Source organism: Microcebus murinus, chromosome 23 (genome assembly GCF_040939455.1).
Source record: "Microcebus murinus isolate Inina chromosome 23, M.murinus_Inina_mat1.0, whole genome shotgun sequence".
Classification (NCBI taxonomy): Eukaryota; Metazoa; Chordata; class Mammalia; order Primates; family Cheirogaleidae; genus Microcebus; species Microcebus murinus.
This window is the reverse complement of record NC_134126.1, coordinates 30191547-30200580: the sequence shown is the minus strand read 5'-3', so window position 1 is coordinate 30200580 and position 9034 is coordinate 30191547. Positions and strand designations below refer to the sequence as shown.

General features: G+C 53.9%; 1 long non-coding RNA gene across 1 annotated transcript; it reads left to right on the top strand.

Annotated features, from left to right (window-relative positions):
* Positions 1-968: 968 nt before the first annotated feature.
* Positions 969-7389, top strand: LOC105868146 (uncharacterized). The gene is made up of 3 exons (XR_012914483.1): positions 969-1011; positions 5373-5578; positions 6760-7389. It is a non-coding gene; the product is annotated as an uncharacterized LOC105868146 (long non-coding RNA).
* The last annotated feature ends 1645 nt before the right edge of the window (positions 7390-9034 follow it).

The window sequence follows — 9034 nt, the reverse complement described above, 5'->3', positions numbered from 1 at the left end:
TGGCTTTAAGGAAAAGCACATGGAACACAGTTATGTTCAGGGCTTGGTGTGTGCTAGGGCCTGGAGGGAGGCATAAGAGTGAACATTAACGTGGAGCTCTGACTCTCACGCAGGGATCAGGCATGGATCCAGGAACTACACGGCCACATGCCTTGGTCCTGGAGCTCAGTTGCCCACCTACTCATCTTACTGCTGCATCTGGTATTAGTAGCTGACACTTGCTGAGTGTTAACTGTGTGCTAAGTGCTAAGCATTCCACATGGGGCATCTAGCTTAATTCTCATGACGGTTTTTTGAGGCAGGAACTATTATTACACGCATCACATGCGTATCAGGACCTGTGCTATTTCGGGGGGGGGTGGTAAAAGGCTATGGGGCATTTCATGGGGAGGCCAAGCACGTATGATGAGGGGTAAAGGAGGAGATCAGGAAGAGGGACTGCATCAGCATGGACACCCCGGCCAGTGACACTTTCAGAGCAGGGACCCAGTGCCATCTCCATCATGCCTTCAATCCTGAAACCACTGGAATCAGGCTCCATGGGGGCTCAGAAGTACCCTTCAGGGTTTCCCAGTATCTACAAGTTCAACCTTCAAAACGCCAACCTAGGGATCAAGGATCTTGGCCTTGTCAACATTTGTCTGATGTGCTGGCTGTTTTTGGTCCATTCAACCAGCTTTGTTTCCATCTGAACTTGGAGCGAAAATAATTATGAAATCACCCCTACCTGCACCCCTCCCCCAACCTGCAGAAGTCATGTCAGGAAAGGATCCTGTCCTCTTTTCACTTTAACTCCCACCAGGTAGGGGCCTCCCTGCGCCCCTCGCATTCCCCTCCCCATTCCCTGTCCACCAACCCCGTGGTTGGGAGCCTCTCTGCCTCCCTGGCACAGGTGCTGGGCCCTCTGTCCTGCTCCCAAGCCCCTCCCTCTGTCCTAAGAACACTCTGGGCTCCAGGTTGTGAGTGACACTTTGGATACAAGAGCACAGGGTGCTCCTGGACAGAGAGCAGGTAGGAAGGTGAGGAATTGAGATGGGATGTGAGAAATTCAGAGAACAGGGGACATTGGCAAAGGCAGCAAGTCTACTGCCCCGCCTCTCTGCTTGGAGGATGGGTCATTAGACAAGATCTGTAAATAACATCCGAGTGGCCTCCCGTGCTGCTGCGTCTGAACCCTGATGTTCTGCTCCCCAAATAGAACTTGCTATCTGCTCCAGGCATTCCCTGGGCCCTGGGGGGGGGGGTGGCGAGAACCTGCCCCTTTCCCTCAGGGTACTCTAGAGCCAGGCCCCAGGGCGTGGGGCTCCCTCCAGCTCACAGGTCTATCTATGGTGGGCTGTGCTGAAGTAAGGGAAGTGTGGCCTTTGCAACATGCCTGTGTCGCTGGAGCACCTGAGGTCCCTGCTTTCAATGGCTCGTGGGAGGGACAAATAATGCTGTATTTTCTCCCTAAAATAAGCAGAGATTCAGATGCCCAGGGGACACAAGAATGGGCCCAAAGACACCTATGTTTAAGCCCCACGGAAATGTATCCACTCACTCCCCTGTGTTTCGGGTCTTCAGGGAGGGCCCTGAGAGTGTGTGCGACCAACCGACCAACCGACCAACCGACCAACCAACCAACGACAGCCCCAGAGTGCCTGCCATTGGAGGTGGCGGAGAGGAGGCAGGGCGGAGAACGGGGCCAGAGCCCTGCGAATGTGCAGTCGGGCTTCCTGTCCCATTACAATGTGTCTCCCTGCCCCGCTCCGTTTCTCTCTCACCCTCTCTCCCTTTCCACTCCAATAATCCCTCCTTCCTCCCTCGGCAGAGCAGAGGGTGACTGATGGGTCTGCCATCTGCTGCCTCCCCCCTGCCCCAGGTCCTGCCGCAGGAGTAATCTAAACGAGTTGAGTAAGCGAGATAAGATCCTTGCTGCCATTAAACATTGACAGGCCCCAGCGCGGGGAGAGTGCTCAGTTGCAGAGAAACTCCCAGGCTAGTCCGCGGGAGGCAGGGAGACCGCAGCAGCTGGGCCATTACAGATGAATGGAAGCCAACCCCTCTGAGGGGCGTGTCTCTTAAAGCGGCAGCCCCCCTGTGGGCCAGAGGAGGAGCCAGTAGGATTCGGAAAAGGCCAGCAGGGCCCAGACTCTAAGCAGTACTTGAAGTGTTAGTCGGGCAGAAAGGGCACGGGCTCCGGCTGGAGTTAGGAAGACTTGCATTTGAGTCTTGGCTTGACCCTATAGTATGGCCTCAAACACCCTGAACCTTGTTTGTCCATCTGTAAAATGGGTGTAACACTTACTCAAAAGGTGGTTACAAGAATGAAATGAAATAGTACATATAAGCTGTTTAGCACAGGGTTTGGCCCATTAGAAATGACCGCTTAAGGTTTAGTACCCCCTGCTGGGTGCAGTGGCTCTTGCCTGTAGTTTCAACTACTTGAGAGGCTGAGGCAGAAGGATTGCTTGAGGCTAGGAGTTGAGGCTGCGGTGTGCCATGATTGCACCAGCCACTGCACTCCAGCCTGGGCAACATAGTGAGACCCCATCTTTAAAAACAAAACAAAATAAACAAGCAAAAACGTTAGTCCCCCTACTCTTCCTGGAAGAGGGTGAGGTTCTTCTCAGACTTAGGTCTCCTCAGGCCTGGTGGGATCTTTTCCCGGCCCTCCTCCCCCATGGGGCTTCTAGAAACCCTGGTCTCATTGTCTGTTTGCTCGCCGCCGGACTTCCCCTACTAGACTGGAGACACTTTGAAAACAAGTATCTCGGGCACCATTGATTTTCCAGTACCGGCTCAATGCTCCTAGTTGCTTAGAGAATGTCGGATGAAATGAAACTGACAAAAGCCTTTCAGAGGATATATATGAGACCAAGAAATGGAAGGCAAATGACGGAAGACGGAAGAAATTGGGGTAATTTGGCACAGAGAAGATCATCCCAGGCTGCCCACGCTCGCAGTGAGCTTGGGTGTGGTTAGTCCAACATCCTTTGCAATGAAGGGGACTGAGGCCCAGCAAGCTGGCAGCTGAGCCAGAGAGTTCTCAGGGCTCCTGACTTCTGGCACCATGCTGAAGAGCTTAGGCTGGGACTGACAGGCTCTGTCCCCCTCCCCTGGAGGTGCCTGGACAGGTTCTGTGACTTACCCCCAGTTCCACAGAGTTAGCCCTGGGTGCTCTGAACCCAGGTGGCTCTTGTGACTTCCCGGCCAGCACCACCGCCCCTGGGCACCTGGACCTTCTTGTCGCAGACTGGAAGTGCACTTGACTCTGCAAATTTTGGCTCTAGCAATAGTGCCACGCACTTCCTTGACTCCGGGGGGTGGGGGTGTCAGGGATTAAGTGGGAGTGTTTGAAAGAGGGAAGAGGATGAGCCAAGTCTGACATGGCCAGTCCTTTCCCTGCACGGTGTCTGCCCCAAATAACACACTGACTCAACCTGCATTAAGTCACCCTGCTATTATGGACCTGAACTCTTCCCCCACGGAACCGCCTTGCGGCTTCCTCAGTAGAATGGCCGAGAGGCAAAGATGGGTGGGACCCTGCTCACCCCTGGGTGGCCAGATGGAGTAGGGAGTCAGCAAGAGGAGACCCAGGTCCCAGTCAGTTTCTCTGGTAGTATCTTCACAGCCGATTCTGTGCAATCATTAGGAAGATTAAATAAATGTGAAAGTTCTGGGAGATAATTAATATCACTATAATAAGTATTTGGCAGGACAAGGACTGAATGGATCAAGCCAGGGACACCTTGGCCAGGCAGGTTTCTTAACACTGAAAGGTTCTCAGACCTTCTACCTCCCAGTCCCCGAGAATGGGTCTTATCACCCTGTTGCTATCGGTGACTGCTTACGTGGTCTCCATCGTCCACAGGAAGGAGCTGGGCATTCTCCTCTCACTCAGTCTGTAGTTCAGAGACCAGGATATATATGCATAGATATATAATATGATATCACATACAAAATATATATATATATATATATAGGCCTGATCCAAGGTGTCCAGATCAAGGAGAAAACTTCATTTTATAATGGTAGAGAAACAGACCAGAAGGCCTCTTAAGTAAAGTCCTTTCTTATAATAGCAGTATTGAATCCTAAGTGTTTTACACACATGACCTCATTATTCAAAAACAATCCTATGTGATAGATGCTATTTTAATTGCCACTTTATGGATGAGGAAACCGAGGCACAGAGAATATTAGGCAACTTGTTCAAGATGAGTAAACCCAGGCAGACTGACGCAGCAGCCCGAGCCCCTGCCCACCCATTGCACAATCTGTCTCCACTAGGAGACCACTCTGGGGAGCTTTCGGGGTGAGGAGGGACTCCTGTTACAATGATCAGCCCCAAGGAAATTTCTCGGGACCTTTTCAGGGAGAGTCAAAACCCCTTCTCTGTCCCAATTCTAGGTCTGCTTGATAAGCCAGGAATAAAGCTATCCTGTATCTTCCGGAACTTTCTGCTCCCTGAGGCAGCAGGGCATTTGTTTGGCCAGGGTTTCCAAGCTCAGAGGCTCTCTGGCCCCAGTGACCCGAGGCAGCCCATGGGGCTATGCCAGGGCTTCCAGGCAGGGAGCTGCTGAGTGTACGCCTCCCCTAGCCACTGCCAGGTGAGATGGAGCTGGGTGGGACAGCCCGCTGAGAACCTAGAACTGGGACCTTTATGACAGTCCCCTCTACCCCGCCAGATCATTCACTAAAAGGCTCCTGAAGACTTGGCTCTGCTCTGTCCTCTGGGCCCCTGCTGCAGGCAGCTGCCTTTCAGTTCATTACTGGATCCCACTGAATCCAAAATTAGCTTGATTCACAGAAGGAAAAAAATACAAAACCCCACTATAGCCAGAAAGCAAATTGTCTACCAAGTCCTATGTGGTAGAAATAAGGTTTTGCCCTAAGGAGCCATCTGGCTGTGTGTCCTCTCCCAAACACATACTTTGTTTGGTACACTTATTGTCACCCTTCGCCGCGAGGAAACAAAGAGGTGCTGGCTGTGGACCAGTCTCACCAGGAACAAGCTAATGCTCTGATGATGCCAGGAAGGGGTGGAGCAGATAAGACAGGCACACACACCATGGAAAGAACATACAGAGATTTTCCATACTCCTTAAGCAACAGGTACACTCTGTGCGGGGCACGTTGAATAAATAAGCCTGAGGGTACAGCGGGGTGGACTCGGATGCCCAAGGAGGTGAGTCTCGACGTGGGTTTCCAGGAAGGCTACTTGCAGAGACAGCGTCTGGTGGTGACCTGGGGTCTGTGCAGGTGGCAGGCAGAATAACAATTCGTGTGTCCACAGTGGCACGGTTTACAATGCATCTTCATAATAACCGCATCTTCATGTGATCCTGACAGCCACTCCACAGGCTGAGTCTGCCACTGTCATTTTTCAGATGAGAAACTGAGGCTCAGAGAGGTTTCTGAATGGCTGTGGACTCGGGGCTTCCGACTCCCATTCTTCCTCCTGGGCTGCAGTTTGCCTGGAGAAGCCACACGATATCTCTTCATGTTCCATCAGCCCTCGCTGGGCGTGAAACCTTGATTTCTACAGAGGCTGCTTCCTCCCAAGGCCCACTGCAAAGTCACAGCGGTAAAAAGTGTGAGTGCAGGGACCACGCTGATGAGAGCTGGTGGCCGGGCAGCAGCAGGCCTCCCCACCCGGGATGGACGGGTACAGCTCAGTGGCAGGCAGAGTGCACCCCACCCCACTGGAAGGAAGATGGGCCTGCAGCAGGCCAGAGGCCTCCCCTCTGTACCCAGGGGAGCAGGTGGGGGTCTGAGGGGAGCCTGGCAGACGGTCTTTGGTCACCAGAGATAAGGATGGGATAAAGCAAGAGTCTTTTATTTTTAAACCAATCAATGAGAAGACAGATGTTCTTTGTTTCTGTGAGCAGCATCAGAAGAGGAAATGGGTTGTCTGTGGGGTGGAGGAGGGAGAGAGGGCAGGGTTTTAGGCTAGTGCTTTAGCCTCCAGGAAGTGGAACTTGTTACCCAAGGACTTCCCTTTTAGGCAGAATGTTTGCTTTCTTCCCAGGAAGAGTGGCCGGTGTGTGTCCCTTCGTTGACACAGGGGGGCTAGAGGCTCTCAGAGGTTTCTCCCAGCCCTGGGAACTAAGGGTAAATCCAGCCAGCACGATGTCGCCCTGCAGAGACTGGCATGATCTTGGGTTGTGTGTGGTGGGAGTGGCAGGAATCCTTGAGTCTGCACAATGCCAGGGCAGCTACCCTCCTCCCCTCCTCCCTTCCCCACCCCCTTCCCAAAATTCTGTTGGGGCCACCCCTTTCTGGCCTCCATCACAGGGATTTTCTGATAGACAAAAGGGAACAGCTGGGACTGAGCTCCTACTATGTGGCCTTCCTGGGCCTGGCATGGGGGCACAAGACGAATACAAAGTATTTCCTGCCCTGAGGGGTCGTCCATGGGGAAGTAGGAATTAAACACCCTCCAGAATTCTGAGGGAAAGGGAAAGCCACTGACAGAGAGCTGTGAACAAAATGCCTAAAGCTGTGAAAATCCAAAGACAGAGACTTGGAGGGGTGGGGACAGGAGGGAGAGGGGCTGGGTGCAGAGGATGAGAAGGGAGAATTGGCCCAGTGGGGACTGGGAGGTGGGGACTGTTTCTGAAGTATTTTCACAAATGTTTATTCTCTTGACACTCCACTGTCACAATAAGGGAAGCCAGCCAGAAAGCATTCCCCCCATTTCCGTGATAAGGAAATTGAGGCTCAGGGAAGGGCAAAGCTGGGTGTAATGCCTGTCTTGTGCTTCCGTGCTCACAGCTCTTCCTTCCAGGCCAGGCTGGGCTCTCAGGCTGGAGGAGGAGGCGGCAAAGGTGACGAGGTACCAGAGGGACCTCAAAGAAAGCTGAGGGGCAGGGCACCCCCAAAGGCAAACCTGGAACAGCTGATGACTCTGGCGTTCGCTCCGTGTGAGGTCAGAGAGGACGTCTACGCTATTGCCACTACTACTAATAGGAATGACAGTTACTATTTAATTGTGTCGACTGTGTGCCAGGTGTGTACATCTTGTGGAAGGAATAAACATATGTTCAAAATGCTCAATAAACATGATCTCTTTTAATCCTCAAAAGAACTAATACGATCAGATTTAAACTTTTATTTCTGTTTTTCAAACAAGGATATCGAGGTTCAGAGAGGTTCGGAACTTGCCTGAGACCTCCCAGCGAGAGGCAGAGCCAATGCCCCACCTGACAAAGCCCACTCTCCGTACAGTGTACAGTACTGCCCAGACAGTGACACAAACACCACCTCGTTGTTTTTATTCAACACGTTGGCATCACCCAGTCCCAGGACACTGGCTCCTGAGGAAGGCAGGCCCCCTTCCGTGCAGCCTTTAAAATTCCCAGGCATAAAACTATTTTGACCGGCCACCCTGGGTCTAAGCCTCAGGACAGGGACCCTTGTCCATAGCCAAGGCGAATTTGCCACGTCCTTGCCGACCCCTGCCAAGGTGTCCACTCTGTCTTTCCATGCTCCCAACACCCACTCTATCATTGCACCCAGAGCTTGGGGAGGAGGAGTGAGGTTGCCGCCTAGACCATTCTCTACAGGGAGAGCCTGGGCTCAGGGGAAGTGAAGAGAGGAAGTGGGTCTCACTTAGACAGTGGAGGAGAGTGGGTGGCTGAGCACTGTGGGTGTGAGGGATGGTTTGGGAGGCCCTAGGGACTTGCCCCTGAGCCAGGCAAGTTCCCCAATCCAGTGCATGCAGGCACGCACCACACACACACACACACACACACACACACACATCCCTCCAGGCGACACAAGGCAGGCATCTGAGGGCAGCACTGCAACGGGCTACACCTGAGCACAGCTGGCTCAGCCATCCGGGTACCCACACCTATGAAGGCTCCAGGATGCAACGTGTTGATCTCTCGCTGTGGTTTCTCTTCCTTTTCTGCATCCTGGGCTCTGCCTGGCAGTTGGCCTCCTGGAAGCCTCCCTTTTTAGGCTTCTCCTCCTCCGTCAGCCCCTAGGCAGGACCTTTTTACTTGACTTGGCTGGGAAAGGGGCAGGGAGGTCGCTGGGCTCCCGAGAAGCCAGTCCCTTTACTGGGGCGCCTCTCATGAGGCATTTTCGGAGGTCTCCGGAAGCACAGATGCCACTTGGTCTTTTTGTTTGTTTCAGGAGGGAAGGGATTGAATTTCAGTAAGAGATGTGGGTCTTTAGACACCCCCCCCCCAGCAAAATACACATAGGGTGTCTGTAAAATACGCATCCTTGGCACCATGAGACAAAATGTGCAGACTCTAAACACCCTGGGACGCCCAAAGCGCAGACCGTCAAGGACAGGAACTCCACGCCCACCCGGGGACAGAAATGCCCAGGCAAGCCGTGACACGCGCGGCCCTATCCCCGCCCCATTCTGCGCCCACGGTTCCCACAGAGGCGCAAACACAGCGCATGACCTTGGCGGGGCTTGGGTAGCAGGGCAGGGGCTGACCCGGCGGGCGGGCGCGACCGCTCCCTCCCGCCTCCCTCCTCCCCGCCACGTCACTTGTTTTCCTGCTGGGCCCGCACCTCCCACTGGCCGCTGACGTGGACCGCGGCGCGTCACCGCCCCGGCCGCCTGGAAGCGCTTCCCTTATATGGGCGCAGACTCCGGCGGGGCCGGCGGGGGTGGGGGCGCCGCGGGGAGGCCGGCAGCTGCCAGCTGTCTCTGGCCAGCCTCTCCTTTCCCAAAGAATGCCCAGGCCCGGGCCAAAGGGAGCCACGTTTGGAGAAGGGACACTGGCTTTCCCTTCTGCTGAGAGCGAGCCCAGGTGGGCAGCCTTCCCGACGACGTCACCTCCCTCCATACTCCCTCCCTGGGTTTCCCGTGGAGCGCTCAGGGCTAGATTGCAGATGACCAGGTGGCCTTTCACGGATGCTCTCAGTCCCTGAACGTTTTGGGTCCCCAAAGTCCAAGGCCAGTAGGCTGTGGTGCGGAGGCCAGGGTGGAGTACATTCTTGTGTCAGTTGTGTGGCCTTAAACTAGTCTCACAATCCTCTCCAGCCTCAGTTTCCTTCTACATAAAATGTGGAGGATACTTGC